This window comes from Pseudorca crassidens, chromosome 6, assembly GCF_039906515.1.
Source record: "Pseudorca crassidens isolate mPseCra1 chromosome 6, mPseCra1.hap1, whole genome shotgun sequence".
In the NCBI taxonomy this organism is placed as follows: Eukaryota; Metazoa; Chordata; class Mammalia; order Artiodactyla; family Delphinidae; genus Pseudorca; species Pseudorca crassidens.
In genome coordinates, this window is record NC_090301.1 from 85,231,685 (window position 1) to 85,258,157 (window position 26,473).

Here is a 26,473-nt window from a genome sequence, read left to right on the forward strand (position 1 = left end):
CTCATGCCAAGTCATGGGGCAGGCACATTACCTCAGCTAGACGAGTCAGATCCTGACTCTGAGATATGAAGCTTTCCTGGGATGACAAGATGTAGGAGCAATTGGAGCTTCTCTGCCTACCCCTGGGGCAGTAAGCAGACTCTCCATTAGGTGCTACTACTTGAATCCCTGCAGCTATGCTTGTCCAGAGCTTTCTGAGCCCTGACTCTTCAGCCTCTTCTTTTCTTCTGTGTTATGTTTCCAATAACATCCTTACTTTATTTACTATCTATTTTTCTTTATTTGTTTTTAAGTTAACCAGAGTCCACTTCTGAAACCCCAGAACACTAAGATACAGGGGCCCTAAGCACTGATAACACAGACAGAAATTCACTTAAAGAAGCTTAGATCAAAGTCATTTTCACAGGCCACAGGGAAATAGATTGTAAAGTCTCAGCTTGGTTTACTTGGATTCATCTCAATATTATTAAGTTTTTTGAAAAATAATGCTTATAGTATCCTACAACCCAGTCATATGCAAACTAAAGACCACTGAACTGAGATCAGGAGAACAATTCACTGGGTAGCTTAGGGAAAGTTTATAAATATTTTTTGAATCTCTATTTCCTTATCTATGAAAAGATTAAGTTAAAGTAGATCTATAAAGCCTCCTCTAATTGTGACATCCTATGAATTTTTAAGTTTACAAATATAAAATAACACATACCAACTATTGATTTTTTTTTTTTTTTTTAGTCTGAAGTAGTTGCTCTGAAAAAGTCCCTTCTCTCTTACTTCAAGGCAATATTTAAATTTGACACCAGACTCACCCAGGATCAGCCTATGCTGTGGTGTGACTTTTCTCCAGAGCTTTGTAGAATCTCTTTTTGTGATGGAAATCAGTGCCACTTTCTCTGTACTCACATTTTCCCTTTTCCGTTCTCCTTCTATGGTGGAAAAAAATGAGTTATAATTAGAACCAAGAAAATACTGTAAGGATAAATACAATGTATCCTGTCTTATAAAAGGTCATTCTTTCAAGCTATCAAAGCCCTTTACAACAAATACGTAATTGATGGTCGCAGCCTCCTCTGTAGGAATAAAACACTATGCCTGGTTTATAGATGAAGAAGCCAAAGAGGGAGTCAACATAATTTCAGTTGACCATCTCAAATCTGGAACTAGAAATTCAGAGCTCATCCATTTTAAAACATTGTGTGTGAGCATGCCAAATTAGCTCAGTTTGTTGTAGATGATTTTAATGTTGACCCAGCAATATGTGTAATACATTTATAAAGAAAACAAAATGAAAGACATATTCAAATAGCTAAGAGTCAATCCTAAAACAAATAGCAATTACAGTGGTTTTCAGAATAAGTTCTTTGGTGACTAGTTGATGACTTCTGTGAAACTCCCATGTGAAGTGTGGCAAGTCTAATTTACTATACAATCACAGAAAACTGGAACAGAGTCTGCCCTGAAGACCAAGTTATGCATACTGATAGTAAGCTGATACTGAGAAGTGATGATCATAACAACAACTGCATGTCACTCATTTAGACCAGAAACATATTGCCTGCTGCCACCACCACCACCATGTTTCCTAAGAGTGTCCTTAGACAGACTGGCCCAGGATCAGAAAGGGAGCTTACATGCCTGGCTCATCAGTTAATGTCTACTTAGCATGCAATCGTCCACTCTTATTTATTGAAAAATATTATCCTATGTGCCAGGCACTGTGCAATGCACTCCAACAAATTACTCATCCATGAATCTCTAGAACTCATTCTCTCAACTTGGAGAGCCTAAGAAGCTCAGGAGAATAGCGATTACTAAAGGAACTAGAAGCCTTTTCCTGATTTGTTTAACAGTACACCTTCATGTATCGATATTTCCCCTTTCATTATTTGGTGGAATGATTGAATTTCCTTAGGGGGACAGTCATCAGTCACTGATGACAGACTTCTATGGAAAGGTCCTGTGTCATACAGGAGCTAAAAGGCCAAGGGACCTGGTGAAGTCCCAATTAAAGATTTTCCAACTGCCATTAGACTTCCAAGGTATAACTTAGGAGACGTGGCGTGTGTGGTCTCCTATAAACAGAGAAACACTCTTCCCAGCCTTGAACACAAGGGACAAATATGTTCAGGTGTGCAGAGGGAAGGGAAAGGAACATTTTTCAGCACCGTCTCTTAATCAGGCACTAAACTAGACTCTTTCACTCTCATCATCTTACTTAATCTTCAGCTGTCCCCTGTTCAGTTACACTTTGCCTGACCACGCTACCAAAGAAATTGAAACCCTCATATAATCTACCATACCTGTTTATTTGTTTGTTTGTTTACTATTTCTTCTCTCCCCTAGAATATAAACTACTGAGGACACAAAAAAAGATTCTTGAAAAATATACTGCGAGTCTGATCATGATAAAGTCCTCTTCCCTTCCAGTTCTGAACCAATTGAAAACCGGGATAGGACAGAAGGAGCTCTAATACTTTCACTTTATTCCTAGTAGAGTGCTTGGAGAATGCTGCTTCTCCCCAAGGAAAAATGGGAACTCTGCACCTTCCTTATCACCAACCCCTGAATTAAACTCATTCACCTATGACAGGAAGAAGACCTGAAAAACTGTAAATCTTTCCCATGCAGAGGAAAAGGGGAGAACATGGTATACCTGCAGGGAGCAGCTCTAGGGAAAGGAGGCAAGACAGTTTAGGGACCTCACTACTCAAAGTAATATGATTCATGGACCAGCAGCATCAGCTCCTGGAAGCTTCTTAGAAATGCAAACTCGGGCCCCACTCTAGACCTACTGAGTTGGAATCAGTATTTTCATAAGATGCCTAGGTAATCCATATGCATTTAAAATTTTCAATAACACGTGTGAAATAAAGCTTAACATACTAACCCCATCAGAGATATGTGGACCAGTGGGTATTGATTGGACTTGTCATATTAGCAATCAGAAAAATCCCTCTTCTATTATTAAGTGCCAACAATATATAAAGGCAGCGCAGCCTCCTCATTCTGAATTCTTCCAAGAGAGGACACAGGTGGTAATTTTAAAATCTGAGTTTATTTGCTTATTTATTTGTAGCTTGTAAAAGACAGCAGGAACTTGGGGAGAAAGAAATAATTGAGAGAAAATGAATCTCCACCTCCAACCTTAATTTCTCTATCTATCTTTTCTCCTCATTGTAAAAAGGGAATAATACTACCTGCTATAGAGAGAGGAACACTCCCAAACTCATTCTACAAGGCCACAATCACCCTGATACCAAAACCAGACAAAGATGTCACAAAGAAAGAAAACTACAGGCCAACATCACTAATGAACAGAGATGCAAAAATCCTCAACAAAATACTAGCAAACAGAATCTAACAGCACATTAAAAGGATGATACACCATGATCAAGTGGGGTTTATCCCAGGAATGCAAGGATTCTTCAATATACACAATTCAATCAATGTGATAAACCATAGTAACAAATTGACAGAGAAAAACCATAAGATCATCTAAATAGATGCAGAAGAAGCTTCTGACAAAATTCAACACCCATTTTTGATAAAAACCCTGCAGAAAGTAGGCACACAGAGAACTTACCTCAACATAATAAAGATCATACATGACAAATCCACAGCCAGCATTGTTCTCAATGGTGAAAAACTGAAACCATTTCCTCTAAGACCAGGAACAAGACAAGGTTGTCCACTCTCACCACGATTATTCAACATAGTTTTGGAAGTTTTAGCCACAGCAATAAGAGAAGAAAAAGAAATAAAAGAAATCCAAATTGGAAAAGAAGAAGTAAAGCTGTCACTTTGCAGATGAGATGATACTATACATAGAGAATCCTAAAGATACTACCAGAAAACTACTAGAGCTAATCAATGAATTTGGTAAAGTAGCAGGATACAAAATTAATGCACAGAAATCTCTTGCATTTCTATACAGTAATGATGAAGAAACTGAAAGAGAAATTAAGGAAACACTCCCATTTACCATTGCAACAAAAAGAATAAAATACCTGGGAATAAACCTACCTAAGGAGACAAAAGACCTGCATGCAGAAAACTGTAAGACACTGATGAAAGAAATTAAAGATGATACAAACAGATGGAGAGATATACCATGTTCTTGGATTGGAAGAATCAACATTGTGAAAATGACTCTACTACCCAAAGCAATCTACACATTCAGTGCAATCCCTATCAAACTAACACTGGCATTTTTCACAGAACTAGAACAAAAAATTTCATAATTTGTATGGAAACACAAAAGAACCGAAATAGCCAAAGTAATCTTGAGAAAGAAAAACAGAGCAGGAGAAATCAGGCTCCCGGACTTCAGACTACACTACAAAGCTACAGTAATCAAGACAGTATGGTACTGGCACATAAACAAATATAGATCAATGGAACAGGATAGAAAGTCCAGAGATAAACCGACATACATATGGCCACCCTTTTTCTGATAAAGGAGACAAGAATATACAATGGAGAAGAGACAACCTCTTCAATAAGTGGTGTTGGGCCAACTGGACAGCTACATGGAAAAGAAAGAAATTAGAATACTCCCTAAACACCATACACAAAAAATAAACTCAAAATGGATTAAAGACCTTAATGTAAGGCCAAACACTATAAAACTCTTAGAGGAAAACATAGGCAGAACACTCTATGACATAAATCACAGCAAGATCCTTTTTGACCCACCTCCTAGAGAAATGGAAATAAAAATAAAAGCAAACAAATGGGACCTAATGAAACTTAAAAGCTTTTGCACAGAAAAGGAAACAATAAACAAAACGAAAAGACAACTCTCAGAATGGGAGAAAATAGTTGCAAATGAAGCAACTGACAGAGGATTAATCTTGAAAATTTGCAAGCAGCTCACACAGCTCAATATCAAAAAATCAAACAACCCAATGCAAAAATGGGCAGAAGACCTAAACAGACATTTCTCCAGAGAAGATATACAGATTGCCAACAAACACATGAAAGGATGCTCAACATCACTGATCATTAAAGAAATGCAAATCAAAACTACAATGAGGTATCACCTCACACCAGTCCGAAAGGCCATCATTAAAAAATCTACAAACAATAAATGCTGGGGAGGGTGTGGAGAAAAGGGAACCCTCTTGCACTGTTGGTGGGAATGTAAATTGATACAGCCACTATGGAGAACAGTATGCAGGTTCCTTAAAAAACTAAAAATAGAACTACCATACGACCCAGCAATCCCACTACTCGGCATATACCCTGAGAAAACCATAATTCAAAAAGAGTCATGTACCACAATGTTAACTGCAGCTCTATTTACAATAGTCAGGACTTAGAAGCAACCTAAGTGTCCACTGACAGATGAATGGCTAAAGAAGATGTGGCACATACATACAATGGAATATTACTTAGCCATAAAAAGAAACAAAATTGAGTTTTTTGTAGTGAGGTGGATGGACCTAGAGTCTGTCACACAGAGTGAAGTAAGTCAGAAAGAAAAAAACAAATACCGTATGCTAACATATATGGAATTTTTTTAAAAAAATGGTTCTGAAGAACCTAGGGGCAGGACAGGAATAAAAACACAGACATAGGGAATGGACTTGAGGACACGGAGAGGAGGAAGGGTAAGCTGGAATGCAGTGAGAGAGTGGCATGGACATATATACACTACCAAATGTAAAACAGATAGCTAGTAGGAAGCAGCCACATAGCACAGGGAGATCAGTTCGGTGCTTTGTGACCACCTAGAGGGGCGGGTAAGGGAGGGCGGGAGGGAGATGCAAGAGGGAGGAGATATCGGGTTATATGTATCTATATAGCTGATTCACTTTGTTATAAAGCAGAAACTAACACACCATGGTAAAGCAATTATACTCCAATAAAGATGTTAAAAAATAATAATAATACCTGCTGTATGGGCTGTTGTTAAGCGTGAATAAGATAATACATGTAAATGTTTAGTAAACTATAAAGTATTATTTTTTTTAAGTTTTCTCTTGTTACACAGAGAAAACTCAGCAATCAGCAACGCCTCAGGTTTTAGAAATTCAGCATATCATGCCATTGTTGAATCATAGAGAATTTTACAAATATTTTTATATTATCATGCTGGTAAAAAATGTGCAGCAGTCATGTTTGTCTGCAAATAAAATGAAAAATTTTTAATATGTTAGTACTTACTAGGCCAGTTTGTATGAGATAAAAATGATGAGCTGAGAAGGAGAAGTTTGAAGACTGGCTACTCTAAAGGTATCATACGCCCTGACTTTAAACTACATTACAAAGCTACAGTAATCAAAGCAGTATGGCACTGGCACAAAAACAGACACAGAGATCAATGGAACAGAACAGAGAGCTCAGAAATAAACTTATGCATATATAGTTAATTAATTTATGACAAAGGAGATAAGAATATACACTGGGGAAAGACAGTTTCTTCAACAGATAGTTTGGGAAAACTACACAGCTACATGCAAAAGAATCAAACTGGACCACTATCTGACACCATATGCAAAAATTAACTTAATATAGATTAAAGACTTGAATGCAAGAACTGAAACTATAAAATTTCTAGAAAAATACATAGGTTATAAGCTCTCTGACATAGGTTTTGGTGATGATTTTTTGGATTTGACTCCAAAAGCAAAGTCAACAAAAGAAAATTAAACAAGTGGGACTACATCAAACTAAAAAGATTCTGCAAAGCAAACTATCAGCAAAACAAAAAGGAAACCTACTGAAATGAGAGAAAATATTTGCAAATCATATATTCAATAAGGGGTTAATATCCAAAATGTATAAATAACTCATACAGCTCAATAGCAAAAAAAAAAAGTCTGATTAAAAAACTGGGCAGAAGATCTGAATAGACATTTTTCCAAAGAAGACATAAAGATGGTCAACAGACATATGAAAAGGTGCTCAGCATTACCACTCTGGGAAATGCAAATCAAAACCAGAGATCTCTCCTCCCACCTGTTAGAATGGCTATTATCAAAAAGGCAAGACATAACAAGTGTTGACAAAGATGTAGAGAAAACAAAACACTTGTGTACTGTTGACAGGAATGTAAATTGGTGCAGTCATTGTGGAAAACAGTATGGAAGTTCCTCAAAAAATTAAAACTAGAACTATCATATGATCCAAAAATTCCACTTCTGTGTATTTATTTATCCAAAGAAAACATAAACACTAATTTGAAAAGATATATTGGCTCATTGCAGCGTTATTTACAGTAGCCAAGATATGGAAACAATCTAAGTGTCCATGGAAGGATGAATGGATAAAGAAATTATGGTACATGTATACAATGGAATGTTAGTCATAAAAAAAGAATGAACTCTTGCCATTTGTGACAACATGAGAGGACCTTGAGATAATTATGCTGAGTGAAATAAGTCAGACAAAGTCAAATATCATATGATTTCACTTATATACAAAATCTAAAAAACAAAACAAACAAAACAAAACCAGACTCACAGATACAGAGAACAGACTGGTGGTTGCCAGAGGGGAGGAGGAGGTTAAGGATTGGGCAAAATAGGTGAAAGGAATCAAGAGGTGCAATCTTCCAGTTATAAAATAAATAGCTCATTGGATTGCAAGGTACAGCATGGGAAATATAGTCAATAACATTGTGTTTACTTTGTATCGTGACAGATGGTTAGTAGACATTGTGGTGATCTTTTCATAATGTATATAAATGTCAAATCACTATGTTGTACACCTGAAACTAATATAATATTGTATGTCAGTTATACTTTAAAAATGTTGCTGCTGAAGCCCGAGATACTTCTTAAATATTATTTATACACATGCACACAAATAAATATATTTATATATTGCATCTCTGAAAAAGAAAGTTTAGCTACTGTATTTCAAAAAACAAAGACAGATGTATTTACGCTATATTTTTTCAAAGCTAGATTATAAAATATATATATTTTTTTTAGCTTTGAAAATTCAAAACTAATTTCTATCTCACTCTGTCTGAGACTTGTCAAATGCCATAAAGTAGAAATGGTTGTCCTGAAATATGTCCTCAATAAAACAGCCAGTTACCTTTTTTTTTTAAATTAGCAGGTAATGAGCTATTTTGTCTATTTATACAGATGCATAAATTTCAAGTTGTCATTTGTTTCAAACTGATTAAACAACATATTCATATTTCAAAGATTATGAAGCTTTTCCTTAGGACTGTCTTTTTATCTTTAAAAGAAAACAATGCTAATAGCTTCCTTTTTCCTATATTCAACAACTATTTACTACCCCTTCTTGATGTGGGCTTTCAAAACACAAAGAAAGTTTGGCAAGTTTTCAACGTCCTTTTAAGTCTGTTCTTAAGCGTTTGTATAAAAGCATAAAGAGCACTTCTTTGGAGAATTGATAATGTCCCACATTCAGTATTTGTATATTGAATACTGTCAGTTATATTTAGTGTATTCATTCATTGGAATCTGTTCTGTTAATCTGCATGCAACTGATTTCTGGGAAGCAACGTGATCAGAAGAAGTCAAAGTTAACATAACAATTCCTCTTCTACAAAAAACAACCCAAGACATTATGGGTCCAAATTTCAAAGCAAGTTACTGTATTTGCAAGTTTTAAGTCACACTTGGCAGTTTTTCCAAACACAGTGGTCAGGAACTGAAAAAAATAAACATGTGTTTCCAGGATTTTCTTTTCACATGCCACACAAAAAGTAATGTTACAACTATGTTTTCACTCCCTTTAAGAAGTTCTTCTTAAGGAAGAAAGCTTTGCTGATTTGTATTATTTTAAGGTAGATTTTACAAAATAACATTAAGGGGCAAGATAAATATTACTTTTACTGTATAAATGGAAGTTTAACGTCCCCACAGGGAATTCTTGAAAAATCTGATCTGTCATTATGCAGTGATATTTGTACTTTAAATCTCATACTAAAATTCAGAGCACTTAGCACTTTCCATCTTCCATGTGCCTTAAATAAAAGGGAAAGTAAAAGAATCAAACTATATACAATTCCTATGCAGCAAGTCTACAGTCATTCCCATTTTGCCGAAAGAATAACTGAGGTAAAGTAAATTTATTACTTCCCTGAGGTTTAGCAAAGTCTTAGTAGCTTCAGAAGGATGAAAATTCACAGGTGTGGTTCTTAATCAAGACAGAGGAAACAATCAATCATAAAATGGGATTTCAGCAGTCCATAAAGACCTCCAGACCCAAAAACATCTCTACTGCTGATAGGCCAGGTGGCCTACATACCCACTCCAACATTCCCACCCCATCTAGAAGTGGTGCCTTGAAAAGTCTGATCTATTAAAATGTAAATATCACACTTTGTGGGAATAACAATACCAGCCATCAACTCATTGGGAGGAATTTATTTCTCAGTTCCCTAACAAAGATCTGGAATGACAGAGAATAGGACCCAGGGTAGAAAGTGCAGTGGGTGGGTAAAAAAAGGATAAAAAGTATTCAGTGTGGAATCCTTCTTAGGGAGACTGGATACTAGTAGAGACCATGAGCTGCCTTCGATAGTGGTATGGCCCTAGCACCTGGATGAGGAGGGAGAAGATTGAAAGGATGATAGAATAAAATAGACTTCTCTGAGCAAGATGGGTGGTATCAGGAAGGTTTGCTGGGAAAAGATGGTTGCAAAGGGTTATAAAACACTAGGGGGAAAAAACTGTTCCAGGAACTGCACTCCTTGCTATTTACCCAGATGAGCTGAAAACTTACATCCATACAAAAACCCACACAAAGATGTTTACAACATCTTTAATCATTAATGCCAGATTTGGAATCAACCAAGATATCCTTCAGTAGGTAAACAGACAAACTGTGGTACATCTGCATAATAGAGTATTATTCAATGCCAAAAAGAAATGAGCTACTAAATCATGAAAGACATAGAGGAACCTTAAGTGCATATGACCAAGTGAAATAAGTCAACGTGAAAAGGTTACATTCTGTGTGATTCCAAGTATATGACATTCTGGAAAAGGCAAAACTGTGGAAATGGTAAAAAGATCAGTGGTTGCCAGGGGTCAGAGGAGAAAGAAGCATGAGTAGGCAGAGCACAGAGAAGTCAAACTACTCTTGATTAACACCATCATGATGGATACATGTCATTAAACATTTGTCCAAACCCAACGTGCAACACCAAGACTGAACCCTAAGGTAAACCATGGACTTGAGGTGATAACGATGTATCAATGTTTTAACAAATGTATCATTCTGGCTGTAAGTGTATGGGGACAAGGAGTATAAGGGAACTCTTTGTACTCCCCACTCAATTTTGCTGTAAACCTAAAACTGCCCTAAAATATAACTCTATTTTTTTAAAAAGCAACTGTTTAACAACTTTGTCTAGGATGGCCTTGTTTTTGTTTTTTCTTTTTAATCTTGGTTATTATTGTTGTTAAGTTATGGACTTCTTTGAGACTCCAATGACAGCCATACTATATTCTCTCCCCATAAAAAAATAGTACTTCCACACGTTATCACAAAACAGTACACACAGTTTCAGGTTTCCACAAATTCCCTGAAATCCATCCATAAAACTAATACTAACTAATACTAACTAATTTTATTGCATGCTAATAAGTACCAAACACTTTGTTAAGCACTGTATTATGCTCTATCACATTTCATCCCAGCAACAACCTTATGAGGTAGATACTTTCATCCCTGTTTGCTTATAAGGAAATTTAATTGCACAAAGTTTTGTTTTTTGGTTTTGGTTTTTCGTTTGTTTAACAGCTGCTGTGTGTTCAAGCTGGGACTCCAAATCTAAGCTGATCCCAAGGAGCATGTTCTTAACCATTCCCTGGCTCCGGCAGATCATGGACCCCAACTAAACACCCTTCATCTAACAGTGGGTCTGTTTGCCTGTTCCTAAGCTCCTATTCTTTCAATAAAATATTTATCTAGGACCAGTATGTGGAGATTATACAGAGCTGGACCTACATTAGAATAGAAGGTAATCATTTGCTACTGATCCAATTTCCACAATGGACCCCACCCCACCCCCCTATCGGTCCCACCATCTATCAGGCTATAGGTGATGGGCAACAACAGGGTTTCTCTATATTTACCTGAGAGTAGAGGACTTGGATCATTGCCACAGAAACAAAAAATTGCTGGGTCAGCTCAACATTAAGTCTCAGTGTTGATGTCTGATAAGAGTACTTCGTAATCAACGCTAACTAACTCACAAACCACATATATTTGAAAACTCTGAATAAATTGAGTTAAACATGAATAAATGAAACAACGACAAAAATAAAGTCCAAATCCCTTAATATGGCACAGGTGGAGCCTTCATAAGCCCTTTCAGCCCCAACTTTCTGGCTCTGAAGTATGGGGTCTTTCTCTTAGGCCTAATCAGCAGAGCTCTCCTCTCAATGTCCCAGAAAGAAATCAGGTTCAAGGTGTGTAGAACAGAATACATCATTTCCCTTTATCAGTATGTTTTCTAATCCTTATATTTAAATCTTTTTTAAAATTGAAGTATATTTGATTTATAAAGTTGTTAGTTTCATGTGTATAGCAAAGTGATTCAGCTATATATATATGTATACATATACATATATCTGAATATATATATATATTCTTTTTCAGATTCTTTTCCATTATAGGTTATTACAAGATATTTACATAGTTCCTTGTGCTATACAGAAGGTCCTCCTAATTTTAAAATCTTAATAAATGAAATCTCTGCCCATCCAGTCAAAAAACCAGAAACATGAATGTCATTCTGAGAGCTTTCCCCTCTCTCATTCTCATTATTTAAATTTTCATATGTCCTGGGGATTCAACCATTGAAATATCATTTTAGGTCTTCCATTATTTGCCAGGAATGTTACAATATCCTCCTAACTGATCTCTCTACCACCAGCCTTAACCCCTTCTCCAAGGCTCTTCTCAATACTGTCAAATGAGTTCTTCATTTTAAAGTATGAATCTAGTGTTCTCTTAGTCAAAATCTTCAGTGTTCTCTCATTTCTTCCAGATTGTTCCAAACTCACCAACATGTTATAACAGGTCTTAATTCCCACAAATGTCTACTCTATGCTCCACCCACACCAAACCATGGGCACCATTTTTTTTTTTTCTCAATGCATTTTCACAGAGAATTTACCTACCCATAACACATACCATCCCCAAAATCCTAAACTCTCCTACTCCCAGCCAGGGCACCTCACCAACTCCATCACAATGTAACTCCATGTTCTTCAAGATTCAACTCATGTTTCTCCTACAATTGGGAGTCTTTTCATGAAAGCCCAACCTAGATCAGGAGTCTCCATTGCTAAACGACCTAATAGGCCCATCATATGCTAATGGCACTAAGTAGGATGGGCACCAAAAAACTGAGAAAAAAAATTAATTTGAAACCATTTGACTTTTTTGAAAGCAATAAAATACGTACACTGGGTAAAATCAAAACTTTGCTGGTCTTTATTGTACTGGTTTTATAGTTTAACATTATTTTTATGTTTAATTACAAAGCAGTACAACATAATCTTTTCAGTGGCACACCCTGGGTACGCTTCCTTAGTGCTCCCATATGTAAGATACCCTCTATAATTGTTGCTTTTCTTGAACATCACCCCAACTGGAATGTGAATTTTTTCTGAACAGGAACTGTGGCTTTCCTTGTTTATACCCAGTGGTCATTACGATGCCTGCCAAACACTAGGAGTTCAATAAATAGAGAAGGAAAAAGGAGACAGTAAGGGAGGATGGAAGAAAGGAAGGGAGAAAAAGAACAAAGAGGGAGGAAAAAGGAAGTTCCTTCTAGCCCTAATATCCTATGCTTCTAATTTTGAAACTGAATTCTCAATGTCCCTTTTGCCCAGAGAGCACTGATAGCAACATACAGAAAGACAGCTTTGAACGTGGATAATCCTGAAGGAGGCTAAAATCAGTCCTTATCAAAACCATGCTACTCTAAGCATAAGTTGATTTTTCCCTGGCTCTAACCTAAAGAGGCTTTTAATGTAAATCCAATCTCAGTTTTGAGCTCCCACAGGATACATAACTAGTCACTATCCACCATCTTCCCTGACCTGCCTGGTTCTTTATACATACCTCAAGATACTCTCTGGGCTACCAGGGTCTCAGGTACAAACTAGAGGATCCCAGAGGCTAGGCATCTTTACATATCAACTTTCATATAAATCTTAACCTGAGACAATCCAGTAGATGGTCCAAAGTGTGGTATGTTCTGCTCACACCGAACCATGGGCAATGGCCTACCCCTTCTACCCTATTTGCACAATGACAAAAGCCTACAAATACAATAGGTCGCAGGGCCCTTTTTTCCATTAAAAAAATAATAAAAGGCTAAACTGAGACACATGCTAAATGAGAGCCAAAGTATTTTGAAAAGTTATAATGAATTCTTATGACAGGAATTATATTATGCATAATATAAATATCTGTATTTAAGGAAGATAATGTTTAGCTCCAGGAAATAATAGCTAAGCAGTGATGAGTTAACCAAATGTTTTACAATTAATGGAAATAAAAATTACATATTATTACAGTTAAGGGATGCTCAGAGAATGGGACAGGAGGTAACTCATACAAATGGACTCTAAAGCAAGAGAGAATTAAAGGTTCTATAAAACAGACTCTCCCTCAAAGAGGGAAACTGAAAGAAGACCAAACTTCTTGAAGTTCAAAGATGCTAAATTCTACTATTTAAAGCCCATTACATATGTAGTTACTGGCATAGCCGTTTCTTACCTTCAACAGAGTCAATTCGCCTCTTAAAATGAGATATTTAAAGGCAGATTGTTGGCTTGGTGTCTTGGATGGCAGATCACAGAGTTCCAAAGCCCTTAAGACTCTGTAGCACTAGTTCTTACTAAGTCGTAATTAACTTCATTGGGAGTTACATGATAGCAACTTAGAACAGAATTTGGCCAAACATTTTTAGTATTCTTCCACTTGGTAATTACTACTTCAGTGGGAATCTCAAGTAAAAAACAGAGGGCAGAACTTGGCACAAAGAGAAGCACATCAAGTAACTGGCCCAATTTATAATGCCAATAACAGAGTGTATTAAAATCTCCCATGAAGCATCCCCATTAGCTCGTTGATTTCATCATAAATATAAATTCAACCAAAATGACTACTCAGATCCTTTACCAAGTCTCCATGAAGGGCAGTGTGTAGGGGAGAATATGGCTAGGGAATGGCTCCATATACCCAATAACCACCCTAGAAGGGCAATTATGTACAAACTAAGTAAAGGCTAGATGCTGTTTGGCAGTGTAACCACATAATAAATTCTTGTTGATGCAAGAAATAGGAGCCATCACAGCACTAGTCTGGGCATTAAATATCTGAAGAATAAGATTTAGGCCTAAGATTTGGACTTGTGTTTCAAAATGAAAACCCAACACTAGGCTCAGAATGATAGCTATAATGATAGTTATATATTAGAAAACTTTATACAATATGCAATTTTTCACTACCATTAATTGTGGAACGTAACATTTCCTGAAACTCAATCCTGATTGTTTCTTCAAAAGTGTTTATATAGTGCATGACCTAATTTTTATCATAAAAGTGGAGACTTTTTTTTTTACTTGCTTGTTTTAAATTACAGTGTTTACTTGGAAACTAATTTTAGGGAATTATCAACTTAACATTTGAGTTTAAAGGACAATCAAAAATCACAAACTGACGCAATATAGGAAAACAATATTTTAAAAATATCTTCTTGTCTTCGCTACCTATGTTCCTCCCAGTGATTCACCTGGGGCACTAAAGAAGATAACTAATTCATTTCCTAAGGGCCATCTCACAATCCCCTTGATGTGGTGTCTTGGCCAGACTTTCAATTGAAGGTCATTAACACCACTTCCCCAACAGCCTGAACTGACTCTTCTTTGTCATGAAGTCCTCACTCTCAACCACCACCACCTCACCTCCCAGCAGCCCCTACTGTTTTAATGGCCATAGCATTGAGAAACAAAAGAAATCGTACCAATATGCCCTACCAAGTAAAGCAGACTGCTTTCCCATTGACCAGCCCATCCATCAATGCGCCATGTTTGTTAACATTCTGAAAGACATTTGTGCACAGAACAAATTGACGGAGCCCATGTTTATATCAGAACTTTCAGAAATGGCAAGAGATTTATTCATGGATCTTAACACCCATTCAGACTGTCATAAAACACAAAGGACCAGATTCAATAAAAACTCTCTCCAACTTCCACAACACTAAAGTCTGTGTGAGCCTTCAAAACAAAATCAATTTTTCCAGTTTTGCAAAGGGCTGTTCAGACTTCAGTAGCATGGAAGCCAGCTGGGGCCTTTCCTTACTCATGCCCTAAATTAGTTTCAAAAGTAGTTCTGAGGACCACATTTGATCAGAAGAATTTGCATGCTTTCTCTCTCTCTCTCTCTCTCTCCTTTTTTTTCTTTTTACATATTTCAGAGTACATCACATGGAGAACAAACAACAGAACCGCAGCATATGTCTCACGCAGTTAAAAGCTTTAAAACTGGCCCGTAAAACAGAATTCTTTGGTATACAGTGAAAAATATTTTTTGATTCCATAATCCATACTGCAGTAAAATTGGGTCTAATCATTTTGAAAAGTTGCTGTGTCCATGGACAGCTGTTCTTCATACATACTGGGAATGTTTCCTTTACATTCCTAAGGACATAAGAGTTTGACATCAAGCCAATACCTCTAGAAATGGTGAAAGCTAAACACACCCCATACGGATGCTTTTACTCTCCCAACAAACTTTCTTCCACAACTAAAATGTTAAAACTTTTACCCCACAGCCCACATTCTGAGATTAGTCCAATAACTAATGTTCTGTCCAAGTAAAATACATTTTGTCATAGCTTGAAAATGTTACCTTTCACAGAAGTATAGTATTTCTGACCAGCAGGGAACATATGTCAACATTATCTATTATTACCCAATGTCAGGACCAAAAAGGGAAGGTGGGTGGTGGATGTTAATAACGACTTAAGCGATTTCTAAAAGAGGCATTTGAGAAGTACAGAGCCAGAAGTTTCAAATGTTTTGTCTTATTTTCGCTGTGTCAGCAACCTGCCCCCCCCCCCCAAGAACAAATCTAATGCTGCCTCCGACCCAACGCCTAGTTCTCTTTTCAATTTTAGCCAATGCTTTGCTAAGCTGGAAAGTTTGAAAAATACCCTAGAAAACTTCTCCACCAGAAATGAAAAACAAAAACATATGACCAGCAATGATGAAAGCAACTCCCACTCGCTAAGAGAAAGATTTTCAATCACAGAAGCACACGGCTTTTGGATTGGAAAATTTATTTTCATTTTTCAAGCTACTTGTCTGCTGTTTGGATTTGGGGGTTGGGTTTCTTGTTTAACATTGGAGGAGGCAGGAGAAATGCATGTTGGGAGTGTAACTGTATTTAAGCAATTTTCACAAAGGTAAGCATAAAGTATTCTCATCCTACAAGGCTGCAGAGAAGACAATGCCCATCCCCCTTCAGTATGGGTTTCCCCTGCAGGAGGAGCTGAAAGTCACAGTCGGCAACAGTCCACAGGAGGAACAGTGTCTCCCACTTTTCCTAAAGTTGGATCAAGATGTGGCACAAAATATATCATGAACCTGTGGCTCACCATGCCCCCTATCCTGGAAAGCCATGACCATGAACTGCAAATGTATTTGGAAGCACTGTGATTGGGAGCAATTAAGTTATTACGGTCCCTTTGGGCCATGTGGTTCTATCTGGTGTTTCTCAAAAAAAAAAAAAAAAAGAAAAGAAAAGAAATTTGAGTTCTCACTTTACCACATACACATCTTGGGAAGAGAGTACTGTGGGTCACAGGTAAAGACATGGGTCCTGTTGAAGCCTGGAACAGGAAGTACTGGGATAAGATGTCCCCTGAGTCCTGGAGATCTGTGCACTTTCCATCAAGGGCATAGTGTCCTGGGGTTCTGGGCCTATTGGAAAGTAGGTTCTCATTCATTCATCTGTTTGGTTACTGTAAAAATGAATCTTTCCCTTTGAAGAAATCATTCAGGAAAGATTATAAAATAAAAGCAACTAAATAAATACTTCATGCTAGGAGACTCTTAGAACTACAGAACACTCAACCCACGGGACAGCACATGTCACAAGACTGTGGAGGAAGGTGGTAATGCTTACTGTTTTGACTTTTGAAGGAAGTTATTTTAATTCATTCTTCCTCATCTCACTCAGCTTCTGAGGACAGAAGTCATGGAACTACAGGTTCCTGCTAGATATACTACTAAGGCAAAAAAATGTTAATCCTATTACTTAAGTAGTAAATACTGCCACCCAAACAATATTTTAATTGCTAAGTGGCAGAAGTCTATAATCATCCCACAACTGAATGGTGGGTCCAAGACAATCAAATTATAGAGAATTTTCTGCTCTTCATGTGTTGTGATGGTGTCCAAAGCACCAAGTAGAGGAGAGTGCTTTGAGGTAACTCTTCCAGTGCTGTAGGAGAGGTGGAGTTCCCTCAGTTCCTTTGGTTCATCATTCCCTTTCACTGACTCCTCTGGGACCATTTCGGGTTAGGTCACGGGTTTGCTTACATTCACGGTAGAGGAAAAAGTTAACTGGCCCCCTCTCATTCAGAACATGGCTTCTGTGAAGCTCCACCTGAGCTAACAAACCACAGAAGATGTTGTACAAAAACAGTACTAACCTAGATAAATAGAGTGCCCTTTAAAAGAATCATTAAATGTTAAGATGGAAAAAAAACCTTCACAGTTCAACCTCCTCATTTTCAAAGATGAGAACTGAAGCCAAGAGACTGAGCAATTTGCTATGTCACACAGCTTAGTAGGTGCCCTGATTCCACTCCATTTCAGCATGACATCATGGGAAACTAAATAACAGTGTTGGAAGCCAGGGTCCTGGTCCCCTTAGGACAGGGAGAGTTGCATAGCAGATTGAAAACTGTGTGAGGCGACCCTAAATTAGGATGCTGCTTACATGTGCTTCTTCACCTATGATTTGGGCACTTTTCTGCAAGTATCTTGCAATTCAAAAAGAAAGAAAGAAAAATAATACAGTAAAAATATATATACATATCATTTCCAATTTAAAAACTCTCTAGATACAAAATTTTAAGATAAAGTACTACATACAAAGAGGGCTGACGTAAGTTAGGCTATCAATTCAACCCAAACACTGGGAAATAAGAATTGTAATAAGGTAAGCAATAACATGTCTTCAAAATGATAATATTAATAATAATTTTTATTTGGAATGCACTAGTCAGGTTACACAATATTCTATTCTCTCATTTCCATTGATCTTTAAACAACCTGTTCTATAAGGAGAAAATTTATTTGTATCATCATTTATAACTATGAAAACTGAAGTTCAGAGAGATTTATTAACTTGCCGAAGGTGACACAGCTAGTAGACTGGTACAGCCTGAAGGAGAATCTGGGTATTTTGATCTCTGCATAGCTAGGTATTCTCTCCACTACAGTGTGTTACCAGTAGTAATAATATTTTGCTTTTGTGGGAACATAGGACATTCTCACACCACACAAATTCATATCAAAGTTTAGGCACTTTATGGGCATTCCCTGGCGGTCCAGTGGTTAGGACTCCAAGCTTTCACTGCCAAGGGCCTGGGTTCAATCCCTGATCAGGGAACTAGGATCCCCCATAAGCTGCACAGCGTGGCCAAAAAAAAAACATTTAGTAAAAAATTTAGTAAAAAGATTAGGCACTTTACAGATTACAAACATGGAATGGAAAGCTATCTTCAAGAAGTCTGTTCTTGGGGCTTCCCTGGTGGCGTGGTGGTTGGGAGTCCGCCTGCTGATGCAGGGGACACGGGTTCGTGCCCCAGTCCGGGAGGATCCCACATGCTGCAGAGAGGCTGGGCCCGTGAGCCATGGCCACTGAGCCTGCGCATCTGGAGCCTGTGCTCCACAACGGGAGAGGCCACAGCAGTGAGAGGCCTGCGTACCGCAAAAAAAAAAAAAAGAAATTTGTTCTTTCATAAGGAAGTGAAACAGCTTAGTTTTTAAGATGTAAGTTCAATCACCAAAAATTAATCTTATGGGACAATTTTGTCTTCACTTGCATTTTGAGATGGCCAAAGTCTAAGAAAAGCTGAAGAAGCATTTTAGGCTAAAATTGCCGAGAACTAAGTTCCTTTTTGAGGCTAGAAACATTTTTAGGGGTGGAAGTGGGGGAACAGCTGATATTTGAATTGTTTTTCTCTGCTGGTACACGAGTCATGAGTAGACTTTATGCCTTACAGAGAGGTTAATAGACACTAAAGAAAATACCACTATCAATTTTTGTTTTTTGACAAATTTAGAATCTAAAACATGTAAATGATTCATAATCTCTACCACACTCCACCTATAAAATTTGCAGATAAAAAAAAAAAAAACTTGGAAGAGATGAGAAAATTAAAAGATGAAATTATGTCTGGGCCTTCTTCCTACCAATGTCATCTGAGCAGCAAACCTGGTTGAGCTTGGGAAGCTTTGTCAGTTTCAATGGTGAGCACATTAATTTATTTGTATGTTAGCTGGGGGAATAGGTTACATGGTCTGCTTCAGAGTTATTCTGGATCCTTTTTCTGGTTAATATCATCACAATTCTTGCTTCTTATATTGGCCAATGATTAATGGATGTCATTTGCCTGAATTTGGGTTGAGTATTAATATACCATATTAGACTGCAACTGACAGGCTCCCTTCTTCAATTTATTTGAGGCTTCTTGCAGAATAGTAAAACATATCATGGATCCAGATGCATAAACTAGCCAAGAACAGACAAGGGAAAGGATTATGCCAAATTAATATAACTGAAATAATCAGGACATGGTAGAATTTAGTCAATTATTTTTGACCCCTCTTTTTACTAATTTGGAGCACCACACAGTCAGTATGTTTGGTTGCCACAAGACAAATAGGTGTAAGATTTAAAAATACCAAAGTGATAAGCTACAACCAAATTAGCATGCAAATTAGTACAATCTTTCTGAAGAAAAGGGCACTAACATGAACTAAAAGCCTAAAATCCATATATATTTTGACTTGGCAATTCCACTTCTGGAAGTATGTTCTAAAAGAATAATCAAGAGTATGAACAAATATTTAGCTACATGGAATATTTGTGCCAACCATATTTGTAGTCTTTAAAAGATGGGAAGCAACCTAATTGCTCAATAAAAGGGGATTAATTAACTAAATAATGGTGCAGCAAAGATAAAAGGTGTTGTGAAAGAATATTTAATGACACAAATATAGTCAATGTGTACTCTTACATGAAAAGACTTTTTTTTTTAATTACAGTAGGATTTACATTTTTAAAATGTGCCTATAACATAACATACATAAAAGAAATGTTTGGACGAATGTGCACCATTAACAATGGTTATTTTTAATTTGTGGAATTGTTTGTGGTTTCCAATTTTCTTCATTTTATATTCTCTATACCTCCTAAATTTTTTATAATGGACATGAATTATTTTGATTAAGAGAAAAAACCGATTTTTTTTTTTTTGATAAGGAAGGAATAGCTACCACCATGGTACAGAAGCAATTGTCAATGAAGCAAAAACAAAAAATGTTATAGGCACATTATTTAAGTTCTTTTCCATGCAAAGTGAAAACCCCTTTCCAACAAAAATGAAAGTAAAATACAACAGTTGTTTTTAATTACCCCGCTTTTGGGGGACTATCCTATAATGTCAAATATTTAAATTATCTAAGGACAATATTGAAGGTATCAGTTTAAACATAGCAATGTTGTTCAGTGGACTACAGCCTTGATATTTAATCTGCTGTTATGGGTTTACATAATCTTTCAGTGTCTCAGTTTAATTACTAATAAAAAGGGGACAGGCTGTGAGTCATACTCAGCTCATTGAAGAATATTAGTCCAATCAAACTAAAAAGATACTTTAACTTCATTTGGTCCTAGTTCCTGCTTTAGAACAGAACTAAAAACAAATATAGAGAAAGAGATGGAGAAAGTGAGTCACCTAATTTACATCTAACATAATGCAAGCAAGCATTTCTTAATAGGTGTTCAGTATCTGAAGGGCTAAATTATAGCATCTTAGAAGCAACTTCTTAATGGAAAATCTTAGCATTTTTAATCTTACTGCAGATTTTTTACCTTGTCAACTCAGAATCCATCTGATTTTGAACAAGAAAAATCTTTTACTTGGAGACAAAGGTAAGCCACAGTACACCTCAAACTAATTAAATATGAATCTCTTCTGGAACAATGGTACAAAGAAAAAGGCAAATTGTATTTTTATAACTCAGACAAAACAGTCATCCACCAAAAGAATATTGCCTTCTTCTAATTATTAGAATAAATCATTCCATGGAAAACTGCTTGGCACATAGTGAAGATAAGAAGATGATAAATATAATACAAAACAATAAAAGGAGATAGATTCTCCATTCAAGCAAACTCATCCTAGTTGTAAGTGAAACCCTTGAGGGAATACATACCAAGGCACCTCAGAGGCCTCAAAATGCCTATGGCACTTCACATGAGTCTTGGATATAACCTAGTCTGATTAAGATCGAGCCAATTTAATTTTCGGTAACTGGCCTCTTGTAGTATTCCAACTGAAATAAAATATTTAAAACTCTTTTCTCAAAAAAATGTATTTGTTTTTAGGAGAAAAGATGTGGTAGATATTTCATTCACCAAGTATGGGTTGAGTAAACATGGAACTGGTGGTTTTTCCTTGACCAGGTAGAGTATTAAGCATTTGGAGGTAGAGGAGTAGGTTGGAGCACAGCCTGGGATGTTGCTTGAGTTTATTTTTGAGTAGCCTCCCTTTTTCCAGAGACAACTGTGGCACTGAGAACCCAGGTGAATTTGTAGAAGCTTTTCATGTCTTTGGTTTTGAGCCCAAAAGCAGATACTTGGAAACTACAATTGCAGGAATTTGGGCTACTTTGTTCTTTTAATTAAAAGAAAGAAAATAGGGACTTCCCTGGAGGTCCAGGGGTTAGGACTCTGCGCTTCCAATACAGGGTTCTCAGGTCCAATCCCTGGTCGGGGAACTAAGATCCAGCATGCCGCGAGGTGCAGCCAAAAAAAAAAAAGAAAGAAAATAAATAAACCTAATAAGTTATCATTACTATCCCTCTGAGTCAGCTGTCCAGTGTTCCTCATGGTCCTTGCATAAAGCTGCTCTCTATAGACAGACCTGCCCAATCTATGATAAGGTTTTCTGGCAGTGTGGAGAGGACAGCTCACTTGTCACTTTTCCTAGAAGTAACTTCGTGATGGTGGCTAGCTCACTATTGTCCAATAACTTCCTATTAAGCTCCTCCTTCAGACTCACCATCCAGTACTACTACCCTTAGCTCTAGAAAATGGCACATCATCCTTGGGAGTATCTGCTCTTGAGACATATTCCCTATATCAACAATTTAGCTCTTTCTAAATTTCTATGTGGGTCTACCTCAAGTAATTGCACACCCCCATTTATTCTTAACTATGTGAATCTCGACTAGAACTCTGTCCACTAACCCATCTCCCAGTTAGAGTACTCAACACCTCTCATCACCTCCATGGTTCTTCCAATAATATTTGGAAGACCGTGAGACATTTAGGAGAAAATCCCAGTTCTCTGGTGCCACTAACCCTAGTTTAGTGAACTTTGGTTCATTCTCTGAAAGACCAGCCGTCCTAACACAATAAAAGAGCACAGATATGTGAGAAATAGAAAATCTCTAATAACAACATGGTTTGCATAGAAAAATCAAAAGTGTAACATTTGACACTACATAACACACATTTCTCAGTCTGTTCAGATACAACAATATTATGAAAAAGGAAAAGGAATAAATATAGAGTATATTTTGCAAGAATTTTGGCTATGAATATAAATGACGAGCAAAGATGGGTTATTTAGGGATAGTAGAGCTGAGAGACTTTGGGGTGGTATTTTCATTTATGTTAAGGCTTTTTTTCAGATAAGGGAAGTGTGATTATCTCTGTAATAATATTGGTAGCTACCATTTAGCAAATACTCTGTTTCAGGGAGTTCTCTCCATACATTTTCTAACTTAATCTACACAATTGCCCTTCTTTATCCCCGTTTTTAGGGTGAGGAAATCAAGGTTCAGAGAAATTAAGTAATTTGTCCACTGTCAAACAGCTAGTAAATGAGAGAGTCTTGTTCAAACTGAGGTCTACAGATTCTAAAGCTTGTATACTACCACTCAAATAAAGGCAATGAAGAGGGAAAAGCTAGGGGTGTGGGAAAGAGCCTGCAATTGTTTGAATAAACAAGCCTTCAGGAGAAGCTAGAAAAATTGGATTCAAAACAGGAGGAAAAGCATCCTTTGGAAGGTGGAAACACACTTACTTCTTGGAGACAAAATGAAGTACATTAAAAATTAAATGGTTCTATATTTGAAGGTGACATTACAATAAAGTGATATTGAATGATCATCCAGAAAGTTAAAGTTTGTAAAGTTAAAGTTTGTTAAAGTTGTTAAAGCTAATTACCTTCACTAGATGGTATGCTTAAACTTTGTTGAAGAGTAGATTTTGGTGCAACAGGTCTGTGTTGGACATTAGCCAGGGCACTTAGTTGCCAATCTTATAATTAGTTTCACTAACTTTCCAGACAGCCCCACATTACAAGCCAGGAGCAAGGAAGATTGCACTCCTTAAGTCTATATTATACAGTCTTACACAGTAAGAACTACAGTAGCCACAATATGGTCCTATGACAAGAGCTTTAGACTGAGTCAAGAGACCTGACTTTTAGTTGTAGATTTACTAACTAATCTTGTGAGCCTAAGAAATTTGCTTAACTTGATTGTGACCCGTATTTCCAATCTGTGTAGGAGGGGATTAATTTATTCAACAAATATGCATTGAAAGCACATGATGTAGCAGGCACAATTATATGTGCTACAGAGCTCACTCTGTACCCAATGTCTCCACTCTCCTGAAACTTACATCCTCGTAAGGGGTAGCAGAGCCAAAAAAATCACAAAAAGAGCAAATCAGTAAAGAAGGTCTGAGAAAGCAATATGTAGAAAATACAAGGAAATGCGAGAGAATATGCAACAAGGAGATAAATTTCAGACTCTTACTATATCAAAGCAAAAGGTGATGGTGGCTCTTGGAAAAATATTGGATATAGTCAGGATAGCAAAAAGATAAGATCTACTAATGGGTTGTATATAGGGTAGTAAAGGTAATAAGGAATCAAAGATAAGTCCCAGAAGTTTTTCTTTTCAACACCTACATAGATGAGGTTTACTGAGCTGGAGAAAAATGGTGAAGATCAGGGTTGAGGGTTGGTAAATCAAGAGTTCTGTTAGTTGGTTATTAGATGGTGCCCTACATGATCTCTGAGGTTAATTCCATTTATAAAATTCTGTGACTCCAGGCTGTAATCAGATAGGCCATTTTGAGAGATGAGAGATGATGAGAAAAAAATGTTCTTCATGTCAATGAATGACTGAGGTAAAATAGAAATGGTAGCCAAGAGAATCTAAGACATATATAAACTGTGTAAGAGCTCAGCTGGTAAAATCATGAACTCAGGCATTTAATTCACAGAGTATTAACATCAAGAATAGGACAAAGAAGAAGATTGTTGATTTACAGCCAAAGTTACTGGAGACCTCGTACATTGCCCTGGAGATCCATACATGTTATACAGAAGATGGCATACATCTGGAAGACAGGCAGGCAAAGCAAAGATCTCTCTCTTTGGTTTGACCTCTTTCAACCACTGGTTTGTGCAAGAGATCTTGTTGCCTCTATATTCTCAAACAATAAATGGGTTAGGAGACTATAGGAACATGCTTGGGTGGGTTTAGTGTGAAACCTGCCATTTTATTTTGTGAGGGCTGGACTTATCACCTCAGAAGTGAGAAAACAGGTGTGAAAAACATACCCCCTTCCCAACCCCATTTCTTCTAATAAGTGCATTCTTTTTAAAAAACCCTTTATTCAGATAACAAATGATTCCCATAGCCCGTATTCTCCATGCCTATTCGTCACCTTCTTCAACAGAATTGTCCCAAACTCCTAGGATCAGGAATGTGGTGTCATGATAATTTCAGAGAGATACAGGGTTAACTATGGAACACAGTTTCATTTCACTTTGGTTCAAGTTACTACTTGAAAATACAGGTTTGAAGCATCTCTTTCATAAGCATATGCTCCTGAAATGCTGTTAGGCAGCATGAGGAATATTTCTGCCCCCTTAAAAGGAACCACGGTGCTAGAGTCATCACCTCTGGCCCAGGACAGATGACACACTGTTACTGTTCCCACTTACAACCAGAACCAGATACAACCAAGCATCATGCAAGACATTGCAAAAGAAAGCATTTTGTAAATGGTTATGTAATATGTAATACAAGATGTGATTCGTATGTTCTTATTGAATCATGAGGAAATGATGCTGGTTATCAGTGAGTGGAATACCTACAGATCCATTCCTTAAGGCTGGATCACAAATGTGCCATCACAACTAAAGCTAGTTTTGAACAATCTAAGCAGTTACTATTGCTGAGAAGAATGGTGACTTGACATGGGCAACACCAACTTGACCATAATAGTTTCACTTCAGCACTAGATATTTGACATTCAATAGCACTGGAAAAGGTAAAAGGCGTTTTATTCACGCCTTTTTATACTTGGTAAGTGATAGGTCCCACCCGTTTGAGTTCCAATTTATTTTAAATAATAGATTTTACAAAAAAAAAAAAAACCTCACCTAAACCACTATCTCATGTATTTCTATCTAATTTTAACCTCTTTTTTTAAAAAGTACAGAGGCTGATATACCCACTGAAACTATCCCCTGGCGTACTTACCTTTGCAAATACATTTATCTGATAAATTTGTTTTATACCCTTCTTTCCTACCCACAAAAAATCCTGGCTTCGTTATTTTTTTCCCCTCTTCTCCTAATACCATCCACTCTCTGATTCTATTCTTTCTAAGTTCATATACATACAGGTCTCCATTATGACAGAAAATATGTCATATGATTCAGTATTTTAAGCCTCCCATCCTCCATATTTAAAAATGCTTTCTCCTCAACTTCCTTGGGTCAGTAAAGTGAGAATATTTTTTAAAAAACACACATTACAACATATTTATAAAGTAAAAACAATAGTATATCTGGCTTTGTTTTAACTAATATTCTGGACATTTCTAAATGTCTGTCTTCCTTTACAAGCTGCCAACATCGCATGAATTTTTTCTTAATGTGAGCTTTTAAAGGATAAGGACCCAGTCTCTATCAAGCCTTCAGCACTGTAATTCTCGCACCCAGGAAGCCACTGTGTTGATGTTCCAGCCACTGACTCCAACATGTTAGGGAACCTTTTTTATATACAATATTTTGGTGCATTTTCATGTCTCAAATTACAAATATGACCAGATGCATTGTGATAAGACCAATGCACACCCTCCTGCCTCCACATATCCATCATTAATTTGACAGCATGAAAGT

General features: G+C 36.9%; 1 long non-coding RNA gene across 1 annotated transcript in view; it reads right to left on the reverse strand.

Annotated features, from left to right (window-relative positions):
- Positions 1-809: 809 nt before the first annotated feature.
- The window catches only part of LOC137226676 (uncharacterized), a 106,153-nt gene continuing 80,489 nt past the window's right edge, over positions 810-26,473 (reverse strand). The window contains exon 12 of the long non-coding RNA XR_010944468.1: positions 810-926. This is a non-coding gene — a long non-coding RNA (uncharacterized lncRNA). The remainder of the gene's footprint in view (positions 927-26,473) is intronic.